The sequence below is a fragment of the Cupressus sempervirens genome, chromosome 3, assembly GCF_028749045.1.
Source record: "Cupressus sempervirens isolate cs-2001-9-10 chromosome 3, ASM2874904v1, whole genome shotgun sequence".
In the NCBI taxonomy this organism is placed as follows: Eukaryota; Viridiplantae; Streptophyta; class Pinopsida; order Cupressales; family Cupressaceae; genus Cupressus; species Cupressus sempervirens.
In genome coordinates, this window is record NC_143120.1 from 163,148,919 (window position 1) to 163,166,286 (window position 17,368).

A 17,368-nucleotide genomic window follows, 5' to 3' on the forward strand; every position below is an offset into this window, starting at 1 on the left:
CAAGGAAAATTGTATGTATATATAAGAGGGAGTTATATTATAATTAGGAGATGTAAGGAAAATATGGTATCAATAATGATGATCCACAATTTTTGAAAAAATTGTAATGGCCATGTAAGTGATGTTACAAGTTTTGAAGATTTTGTTTTTGGGACTTAGCCAATTTTCCCATATGTTTCCATAAATGCCAACGGGGGAGATTGTTGGTAATTTGGCTAGGTTGTAGTATATGAATCTATCATTTATGACAACATATAGGTTAGATAAAGTCAATAGATCTGTGAGATAATATTTTAAGATGTAAACTTAGAAAATTGTCCAAATGTCATAGAGTACATATGTTAGCACATGAACCATTTTGGTCAATGCAATTCACAGAAGCAATGTTGATACATGCACAACTATGTATAGCTAGCAGAGACTATGAGGATGATGTGTGCAAGGGTACAAGACAATACAAACACAAATATTTCAATTTTTCAAGGACAATGTTGAGCCAACTGAACATAGTAAAGATAAAGAGGTAAGAATTTTGGGCTAAAGAATTATTTTGTTTATCAAACTAATTACTAATTAACTAATTAGGAGTGACATCCTAGATGTCAACCCTAACTTAGCAAGAGTAAATTTTGTATTTTCACAAGCATGTGAAGAGTTGAAGGCCGGCAGAGAAGATAACTATGTAATAACAAGGTATAAAGGAAAGTTGTGAATGCGAAGTTTAGTGTGCACGTTTTGTGATATGAATATGATATATTATGTGATGTGAATTCTGATTTGAGATCAAAATAGTGTGAAGATCAAGTTTTGTGAAGAGCATCAGAGAAAAATATCAGATATTGAAGATATCAACAAAGGTTTTTGTATCTATCTTTTGTATACACAATTTCCTTCTATATTGCATGTTTGGGTAGTGGGTTCATCTTGCATACATTTGTAAATTGTAATAACAACTCCTAACAGGGTTGAGGCTTCTAACAAGGCCTAAGTCCTCTAACAAAGACTAAGACTATATATGGATGTAACAAACTCCTAACAGGGTCAATATCTTTAACCAAATACTTTTGATTAGTGGATCATTTTGATAGTACCATCCCCACTGGGGTTTCCCTTTGGCTAGGGTTTTCCTAGTTAACAAAATACAATTTTTAGGTTGTGTTTATTATTCAACATAGTTAGTTTACTTTCTTATGCAAGTTATAAAGTTATTTAAAAAGATATCAAGTTTTGGGCAAAAGTTTGTGAAATACTCACTCACCCCCTCTTAGTATTTCCTATTTCTAATGACCACAATTGGAGGAGTGGAATTTGACATAAAATTTGAGGCACCTTTGTAAGGAATAACACAAGGCATTCTATCCAAACACCATATATTCAAATATATGCAAGAGGTAACTTTTTGAAGGGGATTAAAATCAAATGTTAGAGCCTTGGGAAAACCATCTCCTACACAAGGATGATCCAATTACAATCTTAGAACAGACTGCAGGCATCGACAAGATTATATTTTGGAAAAAAACTTTCTTTCTAAATACTCTCTTTGGAATAGTTGCAAGTAGAAAATTTGTGATCATCAAGCCAATCCTTCCTCTTCAGATTAGTATTGCCTCTTCATACCAAATGAGAGCTTTAAAGCATTCATTGAAAGGGTTTATACAATGGAAAAAGTCACCTCTTGATGTAAGAGTTGTAGATAGCTACCCAAGTTTGCAATAGTAGAAACATAACGGAAAATAAAGTTTAAAGGAATGTGAAATGTTTGACAGGATTCCCCTAAAATATTGCTTTATGCAATTGGTCAAGCAATGCAAAGTTGTCAAAAGTATTGAACATGGAAACATTAAGATTGGGATGGTAAAGAATGAACAAACATACTAGCCACAAATCATTTCATGGAATAAGGTTCGAAGAAACTCTGCATCTCATTTTTTTTGATAAATATCTAAATGTCAAGCAATTTTGAGGATGAGATCAAAATATTGATGCTCTATATAGTTGTGGGCTAAAGTTGAAGAGTTTGGTTTGCGAAGATGATATGCAAAGAGTGACGTGATATGTTTGATCAATTGTGTGGGCTATTTAATTGATAAGGGTTTGTTTGGCAATGAGAATACAAGTGGAATACGCATTTGTAAATTCTTAAAATTTTGAATTCTCTGTTTGGATGCACCAAATCAAAATTGGAATAGAAATAAACTAGGAATACGTATTTCAATTTTGGCCAAAAAATGAGCATTTGTTATTCTATCTAGATAGGTGGAATTGGAATACGTATTCCTATTCCAGTTTAATTTATTTTAGAAAACATAAATTTTTGGGTTAGTGAATTCCCCATCAAATTCTGAGTCAACCAAACGAGAATAGAAATATGTTAAGTATTCATATTCCCATATATATATTCCCACAGCCAAATAGACCAAAGGATAGAATATGGAACATCAGTATAGATGTGCACAGATAATGGGAATACAAAACAATCAGAGTTTGGAGAGTCTCAAAGAGGTAGGTGCCATGATATGAATAGAATGTCACAGGCTCAAGAGGGAACGATAGCGTCTCATGAAAGGAGATCGTGAATCCATTAACGCCGCTTTGAGAACATCCAAAAGAGCGGTAAGTGAGCTGTGCATTCTCCCCAAATGTAACTTCAGTAATCGATCTTCACAACACGCATCAAATATTTGACAGAATGTTGCACAGGTGAAAGATAACCCACTAATCGATCTTCACAACACGCATCAAATGTTTGACATAATGCCGCATAGGTGAAAGATGGCCTACTTATATTCCATAGTTTACAGCCTCAAGAGATAATGAGTTTGTTGTGGAGACTTTGGGAGATAATGAGTTTGTTGTGGAGACTTTGGGAGCTTCCAAAACGAAGTCAAGTCACGATGGCCAAACTGGAAATATCGATAAAACCCAATTCCATCTTTCAAAAGTAATCAGAGTTCTAGAACATCACTTCAACACATAATGTCAAGGAACATGTGAGTAAAATGAGTAATTGCATTGGGTAGAACTCTGCAGTCATGCTCTCAGTCTCAGTCTGGAAGAACCAAAAATGAAGATATTTGGAAAGGTGTACCATCAAATTGTACTATTAACTAAATTTCGACTAAATTTCAAAAAAAAAACTAAAACAAAATGAAATTTTCCTAATCTTTATATTTTGTGATCCAAAACAGTACATTTTGACTGGAGCGCGAAATGACATGGCCTCTAACTTTCTTGATGAAATGTCAAATTATAGGACTTATTCAGAGCTCGAGCACCATATGGGAGAATATTTAGGTGTAGCAACTATGGAAAACATAGAACGATTGGAAATGATGCCTCTGCCACAGAGAAAGTGCGCAGCCTCCATGAATACCAAGTATTAATCCATGGACTAAGAAGAAAAATTCCAAGGCTGGGACTACCACGACCAAGACACGGGCTTCTAAATTTGAGAAACGAAAATGTAACAACCATTTTGATCTCTCTGTTTGCGCGTGCCAAAATTGGAATTTTGGAACCAGGTAGTGATTTTAATTAGATCATAAGAAGTATGTTGTGAATTGTTTGACAAAATGAACTGGAGGGTGCACGCTAAACATAAAATGCAATTGATGAATGTAAAGAACATTACCTTTCTCCTGGTACTCGGTGCTTTAGAGATATCTTGCAATACTCTGTAAATGCTCAATTTACATCAGACTACATTGGGAAGAGTTCAAGGAGCACACTACAGAGGAATTCAATGGCAGTTCATCACATCATCAAGATCCTCTCACTCATCGGCAAAACTCCCATTTTTATTCTCATCCTTGGATTCGGACAAATCTTATAATAAATTTGAAATGAGATCATCAAGATGGAAATTCGTACGCTCCTAGTGAAATGGGTGCGTTTCAAATGCATCAACATCAACATCCGCCGACATGATCATCTTTCGGTGTTCCTCTTCCTCAAAATTTCTATTCTGTTTCATTTCAAATGCAGGTAAATCTAAGCAATGGAGACTTGAAAATCAGAAATCTACAAGAATATTTTCCATTCATTGTATTCACATAAAACTGTATAGGTACATATATGGTTGTGTGCCAAAAAACATAAAGCTACAGGAAAGGAAACAGCTACAAGAAAGACAAGAAAGCTATAGGAAAAGAAAGAATCAATTTAGAAAATAATAGTTTAGGAAAGAATCAGGAAAAGAATCAGTTCAATATTAGAAACAATTTAATATTGCAACACTCCCTCTCAAGTTGGTGCATAGATATCTTACATGCCCAACTTGCCCAAAAACTTTGAGAACACTCGACTTGAAACCACTTTGGTAAGAATATCGGCCAGTTGATCTTCAAATCAAACTTTAGGCAGCTCCACAATCTTCTCATCCAACTTCTTAATAATCTGTCTACCTCCACATGCTTTGTACAATCATGTTGAACAAAATTATGAGCAATATCACATGCTGCTTTATTCTCACAATATAGTTGAATTGGCCGCCTAGGCAGACAACCCAAATCTCTCAAGAGAAGTCTTAACCACAACGCTTCACATACTCTAAGTGTCATACTTCTAAACTCTGCCTCTGCACTTAATCATGCAACAACATTCTTTTTTTGGCTTCTCCATGTAACAAGATTACCTCCTACAAAGGTGAAATAACCTAAAGTAGAACGCCTGTCATCTACTGCTCTAGCCTAGTCAACATCAGTATATGCATCCACACTTTGATAATCCTCATTTTTAGTGAATAAAATTCCTTTTCTAGGAGCAGACTTCAGATGCTTCAAAATATGCATAACTGCATTCATATGTTGCTCTCCAAGATTATGCATAAACTGGTTAACAATACTTAATGCATGGACAAGGTCTGGCCTTGTGTGTGCTAAGTACATCAATCTTCCTACGAGTCTCTGGTATCTTCCTTTATCAACTGGTACTTGATTAGACTCAATACATAACTTCAATCCTTCTTCCACGGGCATATCAGTGGGTTTATATGCTGACATACCGGTTTCCTGTAACAAGTCCAAGGCATTCTTTCTTTGAGACAAAAAAAATCCCTTTATCAGACTAAGACACTTCAATCCTAAGGAAATATTTCAATGGACCGAGGTCTTTCATTTTGAATTTTCTGACCAAGTAATCCTTGAGAGCCCTCCTTTCTTCAGGATAATTTCCTATAACTATCATGCCATCCACATACACAATAAGTTTAGTAATCTTACACTGCTAATTCTTTATGAATAAAGTATGGTCCGAATTGCTTTGATGGTAACCAAAGGCTTTCATTGACATTGTGAATCTTTTGAACCATGTCCTTGGAGATTGTTTCAACCCATATAGTGACTTTTTTAATCTATACACCTTCAAACTATGTATTTCTAGTATCATGCAGCTAGGTGGGAGTTCCATGTAGACTTCTTCGGACAACTCTCTATGTAGAAAGGTGTTCTTCACATCAAACTATTGTAATGACCAACCCAAGTTCGTAGCTAGAGATAACAAGACTCGTACTATATAAATTTTAGCTACAGGTGCAAATGTCTTTGTATAATCAATCCCACAGGTTTGGGTGTACCCTTTTGCCACTAGTCTCGCCTTAAAGAATTCGATTGTACCATTTGCTTTGTACTTAACAGTATAAACCCACCGACATTCAACTGGGTTCTTTCTTGGTGGATGGTCAACAAGTTCTCAGGTATTATTTTCTTGTAATGATTTCATCTCCTCATTCATAGTGGTTTTCCTCCTTGGATCAGCTAAGGCTTCCCGCACATTGTTAGGAATAGATACAATAGATAATTGATTTACAAATGATTGATTTGATTTTGAAAAACAATGGTTAGACACATAATGACTCATAGGATATTTAACTTTACTAGAAAGTTTGGGTTCATATGTGGATTTAGGGATACCTCTGGTGAGATGCTGAGGTAGCTATTTTCTAGATGGTTGAGGAACACCCTTGGTAAGTGATTGGTGTGGTGTGAGGGACTCAGATGGAGGTGGACCCATAGCTTCACTTTCTGGGTGGTCATCACTGCTTTGATCCAAAGTTTCACCTACTTCTTGATTAACAGTTTCAGAGATGTCCAAGCTACCCACATCTTCAGGAATGTGAACATCAACATCTTCAAAGGTGTTATCCACATCTTCAGAGATGTCCAAGCTACCTACATCTTCAAAGATGTGAGCATCCACATCTTCAAAGATGTGATCATCATAGTCTAGAGTTTGAATTTCCTTCTGGTACTCCCCCTGAAGTTTAGGCTCAAAGGAAAAAATACATCAAGTCTTCATGAAAAACTACATCCAATGTAATAAACATTCATTGAGTTGGAGGATGATAGCATCAATACCCCTTTTAATAAGCAACATATCTTAGGAAGGCACATTACAGCGCTCGAGGAGATAACTTGTTGTGCTAATGTTTATGGAGATGTACGAAAGCTACACAACCAAAGACGTGAGGAGGTAAATTTGAGACAGAAGGAGCAACAACCGTCTCAACGAGAGCTTGGGATGGTGTTTGGAAATCAATAGCGCTAGAGGGTACCCGGTTGATAAAATATGTTGCAGAAGTAAGTGCTTCGCCCCAATAGGATAATGTCATATGGGCTTCTATCAGAGAAGCACAGACAACGTCCAACAAGTGACAATTTTTCCTTTCAGCTACCCCATTCTGCTGAGGTGTATTGGAACAAGTAGTTTGATGAATAGTTCTGCGTGCTTCCAGATACTGCTAAAGTTCAAAACTTGAATATTTGTCTCCATTGTCACTACAAAGAACTTGAACTTGTGCATTGTATTGAGTACGAATCATGTTATAAATTTTTTGAAATAACAAGTTCACATCACTTTTAGACTTCATTAAGCATAACCAAGTCATCCGAGTACAATCATCAATAAAAGTAACAAATCAACATGATCCACCCAAGGTAGTGACTTTGGATAGACCCCAAACATCAGAATGTATGATCATAAATGGAACTAAACTTTTATTCAAAGTTAATGGAAAAGAAGCATGACAGCTTTTTGCAAGTTCACAAACTTCACACTGGAAGCTAGAAACATCAAATTTTGCAAATAAACTAGGAAATAATTTCTTTAGGTAACCAAAGGAAGCATGTCCCAGACGTCGATGCCATAACCTCAAAGCCATCCATCACTAGAGCTTGACACAGCTTGTCCGAACTCTTTGACACCAAGTCCAAGTAATACAACTTCCCTTGCCTAACACCTCAACCAATCGTTTGCCTCATTTGGATGTCCTTAAACACATCGCAATTAGGCCAAAAAATTACAACACAAAGTAAAGTAGTGGTGATTTGGGAAACTAACAACAAATTGTAATCCAAAGATGAAACCACTAAAAGATAATCTAGATTCAAAGTATCAGTGAGAGGTAAGGATCCTTCTCCAATAATTGGGGTCGGAGGGCCATTGGTAGTGGAAACAAATTTTTGTGAGGACAGTTTAAGGGATGAGACCTATTTAGAATCAAACATCATATGATCCATAGCACTATAATTAATTATCCATGCACTATTAGAAACAAGTGTAGACATATTTAAAGACCTACCACCATTACTTGCCACTATTGCTAATGCTGAGATCTGTCCAAGAACATTATCCTCTATCTTTGTTTCAATAAACATTGCACTGGAGGTCTTCTTGGAATTCTTCTTTCATGAATCACAGCTATGATCCCACCATTTTGGATACCCAATAAGTTCAAAGCAGAAACTTTTGGTATGACCGGTTTGATTGCAATGGGTGCATTTGTAGGTGGATTTATCAGCACCATTAGTGATCTTAGGCAGGTTTTGAGGAGGCCCATTCTAATTAGATCAGTTTTGAGTCACCATTGCTGAAGCTTCAGTCTTTTCTGGTTCTCCAATCATTGTTGTGCGTTGAACAGATTCACAAAGGACCAATGCATAACATGCTTCTAATTCAGGAATAGGATCCTTTCTCAAAATTTCACCACGAACTTGTTTGAAGTCACCATCTAATCTAGCAAGAAAAATATGCACCCTTTGTCATTGAACTAATTTTCGGCAAGATTCAACATCGTTCTCACTTTCCATGATCACTTTATCATGATGATCCAACTCACCAAAAATTCAATTAATTCTCCATAATACACAGAGAGTGTTCTGCCATTCTGTTTGGTAGAGAAAACCCTCTAATTCTAGAAAAACACTTGCAATTTATCTGCCCCATCATAAAAAGCCTTAGAAAGAGCTTTCCAAATATCTCAAGCAATTGGTAAGCAATTGGAGAGCTTCATAATTTCTGGGGACATAGATATCAACAACCATCTTTTAACCTTCTGATTGTCTGCATACCACTTCTCATATCCATCATCCTTCTCGGTAGGTGGCTGTGAGTTACCACGAATAAAAGAGAGTTTCTCCTTCTCAGCAATATGCATCTCCATGATTTGAGACCACAAATCATAGTTTGCTTCATCGAGTGTAATCCCTGCCTTAAATGATGAACCTTTGGATTGAATAATAATGGGAGCAGATTTGCTTTCAAATGATTTGCTCTCAAATACTTCCAAATCTAAATCGACCATAGTTCAATAAAGGGATACAAATAATTCAAGCTTCAAAGCTCTAATACCAACTTGAAAATCAGAAATCTAGAAGAATATTTTCCATTCATTGTATTCACATAAAACTGTACAGGTACATATATGGTTGTGCGCCAAAAAACATAAAGCTACAGGAAAGGAAATAGCTACAGGAAGGCTACAAGAAATGAAAGAATCAATTTAGGAAAGAATCAGGAAAATAATTAGTTCAATATTAGAAACAATCTAATATTGCAACATGGAGTGATTCACTCAGAAAAGATTAAAGAGAAATGTCCTCTACAATTGATACCAATTTCAACAATCAGATGTGGATGACTACACCAGTTCAAGATCAAATGTAAATGCAATGTCCGGAGAGTGTGCACATAAGTTGTAATAAGATAGTGAATTGTTAACCAAGTGGATTGAACACCAAATTGTTCCAATAGATGTCACTTTGGGTTAATTTTGTAGAGATTAATTAACCTCTACCAAATTATGTGAATTGGAGTTAGTTAGTAAACTAGAGAGAAGGTAGTTACCCATGAAGGCTATAAATATGAGGCAATTTGTAATGTGAAAAGGGGTAACTTTTTGGACATTGTTGAATTAGAGAACACTTATGTTGGAGTTTTGGTAGCAGTGCAATTTTTGTAAAGTGTTTATAGATCTTGTTTTTTTAATTAGAAATTTATCTTATGCTCTTGGTATTAAAAAAAATGAATACATTTTGGGTTATCTTTCTATAAATCTGAACTTTTGAAGTGTTGGTTCTTTTTGTAATGGATGTTTTCATGGTATTATGCAAATGTTTAGCTATTATTGAATTAACATTGTGTTGATAATAGCCTTCAAGTGTGGCTTTAGATTGTTCTTGATAGTAGTTTTAGTTAATCTAAAAAAACTTTGGTGTCGTTTGGTGCATTCGTAATTAGTAGCTTTCTTTCTATCTTTTAAAGTTTGGATACATTTTTGTTTAAAAATTAAAACTTATAGCTTACGAGGGAGCTGCCCCTCTTAACGTAGAGGAAGGTTGTATCCAAGGGCCTATCCAATTGTTGGAGAAATTTATTTGCCACACACATTCCATTGGAAAAAAATACATATTTTTCAAGTGACAAATATGTTTACCAACACACTTATTCCCTCAAAAAATGGTTCTTGATGGATATGTGCTTGGTCTTCGAATGCATGACTAGATTTTTGGATATATAAATAGCACTGGTGTTATCATAGTTGATAACTATAAGTTCCTCCATTTTTCCTTGAATACCTTTTAGATACTTGAAAACTCTCTTCACAAACACCATGTGTGATTCCTTTGGGTTGGCTAAGAATCTAGACACTAATCCAATTACTTGTGCTATATCTGGTCTACCATGTTTAGGTGCACTTTCAGTATACCATTTTAAAAACTTTTAAAGTTGCCTCTCCCCAAAATTATTTCTAGTTTGCTTAATAATGTTTCTATGAAGGATAAAGATCAAAGTTCTAATGCAGATGTGAAAGTTCCTATGCCACAATTCAGAGTTCATTGCCTCAGTTTAGAATCACAGGTTTAGTTTGATATGATCTATTATGCTTCTTTAGCTTCATGTTCATAATCTAACTTAGAGAAAGAAACAATTGAGTTAGTCTTTGAAATTGTTTGATTGAATATACTAAAAAGAAGTAGAATTAGAACTAGAATGTAGAATTAGAATTGGAATGCATAATTAGAATTGTGATGTAGAATTGGATTTCTAATTTTCCTACCATAGGAGAAGCTCATTTGGGACTTTCTGCAAAGAAGAGGAGAGGCCAAATTGCCATTGTCCGTCAAATGGATTAATGAAGGAAAAGTGGTCATAGATGATGACAGTACCAAAAGAAAAGGTCCACTCTTCCTACCAAATAAAGTTCAAGTCAAACACTAATAAAAAAAGTATAAGCAGAAAATTAGAATTTCAGTAGGCTCTTTTCCCTCAAAGTGGAGTTTTCTGCCAAATGTGATGGGCACTCCAAAGTAGGAATCTCGATTTGAGCTGCTATGTAGTAAAATGTTTAGCACACAAGTTGCAACGAGATAGTGCACGTGAGGAGGCACTCTTGGAAGTTCAAGTACTAGCAGCATTAGGCCCTCACGAAAATATTGTGGGATATCGCACTACCTAGTTTGAAAATTACATGCTTTATATTCAAATGGAGCTTTGTGACTATAGTCTAAAAAATGCTTCTAAGAAAGGGCTTCTAAAATCAGATGTGGACTTTCTTGATGCAATGTATCAGATTGCTCAGGTACTGGAGTTTATTCATAACTGTGGAGTGGTACATATGGATCTTAAACCTGAAAACATTTATGTCTGTCATGGGACTTACAAGCTTGGAGATTTTGGTTATGTGAGACTTCTTGATGGAACCCTTCAGATTGAAGAAGGTGATGCATGGTAAATTCCCCATGAAATCATGAATGGTAATAATGAGCATCTTGACAAGGCAGACATGTTCTCACTGGGTGTAACTTTTTATGAACTTGTAAAGAGAAAGCAAACTGTTGATGTTGAAAGAGCATTAGATAGGAGCAAAGAGATCAAGATTCTCCTCCTTCCTATTTTTTTAGTCTATTTTCAAAGACTAATACAGGCTTTAGTAGATGACGATCTAGTAAAAAGACCTTCTGCAAAAGATTTGCTAAAAAATCCAAATTTTGACAAGATTCAAAAATTGAAGGAAATGTAACTCCAGATTAAGAGATGAATTTTCAATCTCTAGAAATATCAGGCGATTTAGCTATGTTCACTTTTTGTGTCAATATACAGTCTAAGATAATTGTGAAAATTTAGCTCATTTCATGGGAACAAGCAGACTTCAATCTTGTGTGGAAATAGAGTGCATTCGAAGGATTTTTTTTTTTTTGCTACGAAGTTGTTCTCTGAACATCTATCAATTTAAAGCAGTATGCATAGGCTTTGCTGACTACAGGATCTCTTTGTAATCTAACAAGTGACAAACATCCTTTATTTATTACAAGTGGACCTAAAGACATGTCGAAGATGTTCATGGTAATTTTAAACACAATCAAGACAACAAGTGAGTAAGAAAGCCAAAAGCATGGAAGACTCCAAGACTAAAGAAAAAAGCTTTAATCATATGCCATATGTCAAAAAGACATGCATTTAATACATTGCTTTCAGTTAGCTAAAGTCTTGATACAAAATAGAGAGAAAAAAACATTAAAGTAAGGAAAAAGAATGATTTTTAACTACTCCATTAAAAGTCTTCTTTTTAAAGATTGGCTACTAAATAGAAAATTGGAAAGGCAAAAGAATTAGTTATGAAACTAAAAGGCCACCATGAAAACTAAAAATTCATGAGGAGAGGTGAACCAAATGGTTATAGAAGAATCAGAACAGTCATGGGATGCCATTATTTATGGTAAAACCTTTCATTTATAGGGTTCTTCTTTTTCTATAAAAAGGAGGATTGCTGGAGTAGAGGGGAGGGCATTTGATTTTTCTATATTTTTGTTTATGCATTGGAGATTGATAATCAATTTTTGTAATAGATTTGACTGAGATTGCAAGAACATGTAGTCAGAGTGTTGTGTTTAAAAAAAAAAAGGTTTTGTTATGTATCAGAGGATTTGAACATCACTTTTTTTGATCACTTTCAATTGGAGTATTGTTATAATCAGTTTTGAGCACTTCTTGCATTTTTCTCTAAATGGTGAATGGGTGATAGATCAGAGTATTATCATTCATCCCTATTGTAAGGATTAGTATGTTTAATCTTCATTTTCATTTCATGTCATTGCATTTGCATAATTAGAAACATCATTGCATTGCCAATGATACTAAGTCATAGGAATTGTGGGTTCTTGGTATTGGCTAAGTTTAGGAACTAAAATTTGCTTGAGTTAGTTCTTTCTAGGGCTGGCTTGGTTTCCCTCTTCCATTCTTGGGTTAATAATGTATCCAATTAGTTTATGAACTAGTAAATTCATTGAATATCATTTGATAAGGGAGTTGTACCTTTCAATTTAGAGGAAATCTATCAACCTAAAGGTAGATCATCCAACTATTGGTATTTGGTTGTTCTTTCAGATTTAGGCATTTGAGAGTTAAATTAAAAAGAACCAATTTGTTTACCAATAGATTTTTGGCGACTCTACTGAGGAGGTGGAAAAGAAGATTAGTGTGGATTTTTACTTCTTCAATTTATTATTATCTCTGCTACTTGGATATTGGCGACTCTATTTTTAATTCTCAAAATTTGTGGTCAAGCAATTCAGTGCTTTCATTTTTAGAATTTGAGGTACCTCCCCTAGGATGGAGGTTGGTGGCTCTGTTGAAGAATATTTCTTGAAATATTCAAAAAATTTAAAAGATTGGATGCCAGCAAGGATGAAGATGTTTTAGACATCTTTATCTTTATCCCAGGATTTAGAAACCCAATTGAAGAAGTTACAGAAGACATGGCAATAAGTGTGAATTGGTTGAAAGATGCCTATGGTTCTTTCCTCATCAAGAAGAAACCTCATGTGCAAGAACCTAAAGAACAAGAGCATGCATGTGAAAATCTCCAGCAAGCTGAAAATGAGAAGCCTAACATCATCTCATTACATGTGTTGCATGAACATGAAGAAGAACAACATATACAAGATGACCCCCAAGTAAGTTATGATAGATGTTCTTATAATTTACATTTTTAGCTTGATTATTCGATTGAGGAAAAGGTTCATTTTTTTGAGAATAAAGGAAGTTTCAATTTGAAGTTTGATCCTATGTTAATAGAAAGCAATATTCAAGGTGTATCAGTTCCATTCATATGCTATGATAAAGTTCCATCATGTCAAATAGATGAAGGATCATTGTTTTCTAACTCTTCCTTTAAGTTTCAAGATGAAAGTACGGGAGATTGAAGAAGTTAAAAGGTTACAATATTTGATACCATCCATGACTTCAACAAACACTTACCTTGTAAAGAGGAGGTTATCTCTTAGCTTTAACCAATTATTGAAGAATGGGATGCTCCTTCGATAGCTTCAGGTTTTGATTCATTATCCCATGTTTATGTTTGGGATAGAATTTTTTTAGATTTAATTGGTGAGGAGGATAAGGAAGTTATCTTAGTCAAAGTTTATCCTAAAATTAAAGATGCCTGCTCAAAATTTGAGGTCATCAAGTATGCTGAATGTCCTCCAAATTATGACAATCCCAAGAGTTTGAATGATAAAGATAACAAAGTGTTTTCTTTGGAGATATTTGAGAAATGTTCTTTTCAATTTGAGTTTGGGAGTGGTTTTGAATCTTCTGTGCAAAAGGTTAAAGAAAAGCTGGAATTCTATGATGAAGCATGGCTCTTTGGATATAATACTTTTCTTACAAGATTTCTTCATTTTATTGAGTTGACTTTCAATATTGATGGGGTCATTAAATTACAACTAAGATGGGTTACTTCATTGAAATACCATGCATTATTTCAAAATGGCTCTTTCTTTTCTCAACTAGTTAATGGCCATGTATGAGTTTCATTATGCTTCCCCTCCTTTTGGTGAGGTTTCCTCACCTATTTGTAAATATGTTTTTCTTTCCAAATTTTGGCTTGCCTAGTATAGTTTCTTTTTTCCCTTTCCTTCTTGTGTTGTTCGTTTTCTCAGTTTTGGTTTTGCCTCACTCCCCTTCACCCTCCTAGAAAGTAGCTCTATGTTTCCCCTCTTTTTGTCCCAACTTTGTAGCCCAATCGATAAGGCCTGGTCTATGAAACTTGAGATTCTGGATTCTTTATGTACTTTGCAGCACATAATCCCCATTCAGAGCCAACTATAGGTGCACTTTCAATACACTATTTAAAAAAAAAAAAGTCGCCTCTCGTAATGAACTACCCAAAATTGTTTCTAGTTTGCTTAATATTTCTATGAAGGATAAAGATCAAAGTTCTAATGCAGATGTGAAAGTTCCTATGCCACAATTCAGAGTTCATTGCCTTAGTTCAGAATTACAAGTTTAGTTTGATATGATCTATTATGCTTCTTCAACTTCATGTTCATAATCTGACTTAGAGAAAGAAACAGTTGAGTTAGTCTTCAAAATTGTTTGATTGAATATACAAACAAGAAGTAGAATTAGAACTGAAATGTAGAATTGGAATTGGAATGTAGAATTAGAATTATGATGTAGAACTGGATTTCTAATTTTCCTGCCATAGGAGAAGCTCATTTGGGACTTTCCATTAAGAAGCGAAGAAGCCAAATTGCCATTTTATGCCAAATGGATTAATGAAGGCAAAGTGGTCATAGATGATGAAAGTACCGAAAGAAAAGGTCTACTCTTCCTACCAAATAAAGTTCAAGTCAAACACTAACAAAGAAAGTACAAGCAAAAAATTAGAATTTTAGTACGTTGTTTTTCCTCAAAGCGGATTTTTCTACCAAATGTGATGGGCACTCCAAAGTAGGAATCTCAATGGTGTCAAAACCAAATGGTACATTAAAAACTATTGACAGTGGAAAATATGTAGGGCCCATTTGCCGTTGCACCAAAAGCCATGACTATTAGTGAACATGGAACACCACATAATTAACCACCTATGGGCAGGGGAGTGCGTCGCATCACCTAACAATCTCCCCCTCGACGCGCATACCAGGTGCTTACGCGGGTCGGGAAGGCACCGAGGAGATTTGAACCCATGACCAAGCCAAAACTAGGCTCTAATACCAATTGTAGGGCCCATTTGCCATTGCACCAAAAGCCATGACTGTTAGTGAACATGGAACACCACATAATTAACCACTTGTGGGCAGGGGAGCACGTTGCATCACCCAACAAAATAAGTTGAAAAAGGTTGATTAAAAGACATCCTCACAACTTGCAGAAAATGAAGAAAGAGGTGCTTTTCACTTCCCATTTCGGATTTTCTGCAATAGAGAGCCAAATTTTGGATTTTCCACCAGAAAGATGCAGAGGCCAAATCTTCATCGAAATTCTTTATCACATTATAGTGACATTCATTAGAGAATGAAGCTGAGAACATTTCATAATTGATTGATAGGATACATAGTGAAAACCTAAATCTAAATTTCACCAATAGTTTTGAAGTGGTCAAAGCCAAACTCTTGACAATAATAAAGACACCCTATGCAAGGGAATCTCCCATTTGTCACATTGCGTCATAAAGATTTACTACTTTGAGTTAGAGCTCACATTTAATATCGAGCTCAATATAGAAAATGTAAATCCTATTTGTTGTAATCAGAGCATAATCACTTCAAAATCAGCATTGACACTACGGGAGCATGCTAGGTCACCACCTTGTGTCAAAAATCCCTATATGCTTGAAAATGAAGAGTTAAACAAAAGGATTCAAAGAATTTATCACTGATCTCTAGCATGTGGAATTCATGTTGACAAACAAAGCTTATTGTCCCAGTACCATGCGTATTTCCATGAGTTGAAGGAAATTGGTTGAGGAAATTTTAGCTATGTTTACAAAGCATTGAATAGATCTGATGGCTTTTACTATGTAGTAAAATGTTTAGTGCACAAGTTGCAATTGGATAGTGCATGTGAGGAGGCACTCTTGGAAGTTCAAGTACTAGTAGCATTAGGCCCTGACGAAAATATTGTGGGATATCACACTGTCTAGTTTGAAAATGACATGCTTTATATTCAAATGGAGCTTTTTGACTATAGTCTAGAAAATGCTTCTAAGAAAGGGCTTCTAAAGTCAGATGTGGACTTTCTTAATGCAATGTATCAGATTGCTCAGGTACTAGAGTTTATTCATAACCGTGGAGTGGTACATATGGATCTTAAGCCTAAAAACATTTATGTCTATCGTGGTACTTACAAGCTTGGAGATTTTGATCATGCAAGACTTCTTGATGGAGCCCTTCAGATTGAAGAAGGTGATGCACGATATATTCACCATGAAATCATGAATGGTAATTATGAGCATCTTGAGAAGGTAGACATGTTCTCACTGGGTGTAAATTTTTATGAACTTGTAAAGAGAAAGTAGACTTCTGATGTTGAAAGAGCATTAGACAAGAGCAAAGAAATCAAGATTCCCCTCGTTTTTTAAGTCTATTTTCAAAAACTGCTATAGGCTTTATTAGATGATGATCCAGTAAAAAGACCTTCTACAAAAGATTTGCTAAAAAATCCAAATTTTGACAAGCTTCAAAAATTGAAGGAAATGTAACTCCAGATCAAGAGATGAATTTTCAATCTCTAGAATATCAGGCGATTCAGCAGCATTCACTTTTTGTGTTAGTATTCAGTCTGAGATAATTGTGAAAATTTATTTCATTTCATGGGAACAAGCAGACTTTAATCCTATGTAGATATAAGGTGCATTCGAAGGATTTTTATTTTTTATTTTTTGTTGTAAAGTTATTCTTTGAACATCTATCAATTTAAAGCAGTATGCATAGGCTTTGTTGACTGCATGATCTCTTTGTAATCTAACAAGTGACAAACATCCTTTATTTATTACGAGTGGACCTAAAGACATGTCAAAGATGTGCAGGGTAATTTTAAACACAATCAAGACAACAAGCGAGTAAGAAAGCCAAAAGCATGGAAGACTCCAAGACTAAAGAAAAAAGCTCTAATCATATGCCATATGTCAAAAAGACATGCATTTAATACATTGCTTTCAGTTAGCTAAAGTCTTGATACAAAATAGAGAGAAAAAAACATTAAAGTAAGGAAAAAGAATGATTTTTAACTTACTCCATTAAAAGTCTTCTTTTTAAAGATCGGCTACTAAATAGAAAATTGGAAAGGCAAAAGAATCAGTTATGAAACT

At 35.0% G+C, this 17,368-nt stretch overlaps 1 pseudogene; it reads left to right on the forward strand.

Moving 5' to 3' along the window:
* Positions 1-10,759: 10,759 nt before the first annotated feature.
* LOC149565276 (wee1-like protein kinase) lies at positions 10,760-16,759 on the forward strand (annotated as a pseudogene).
* Positions 16,760-17,368: the final 609 nt, after the last annotated feature.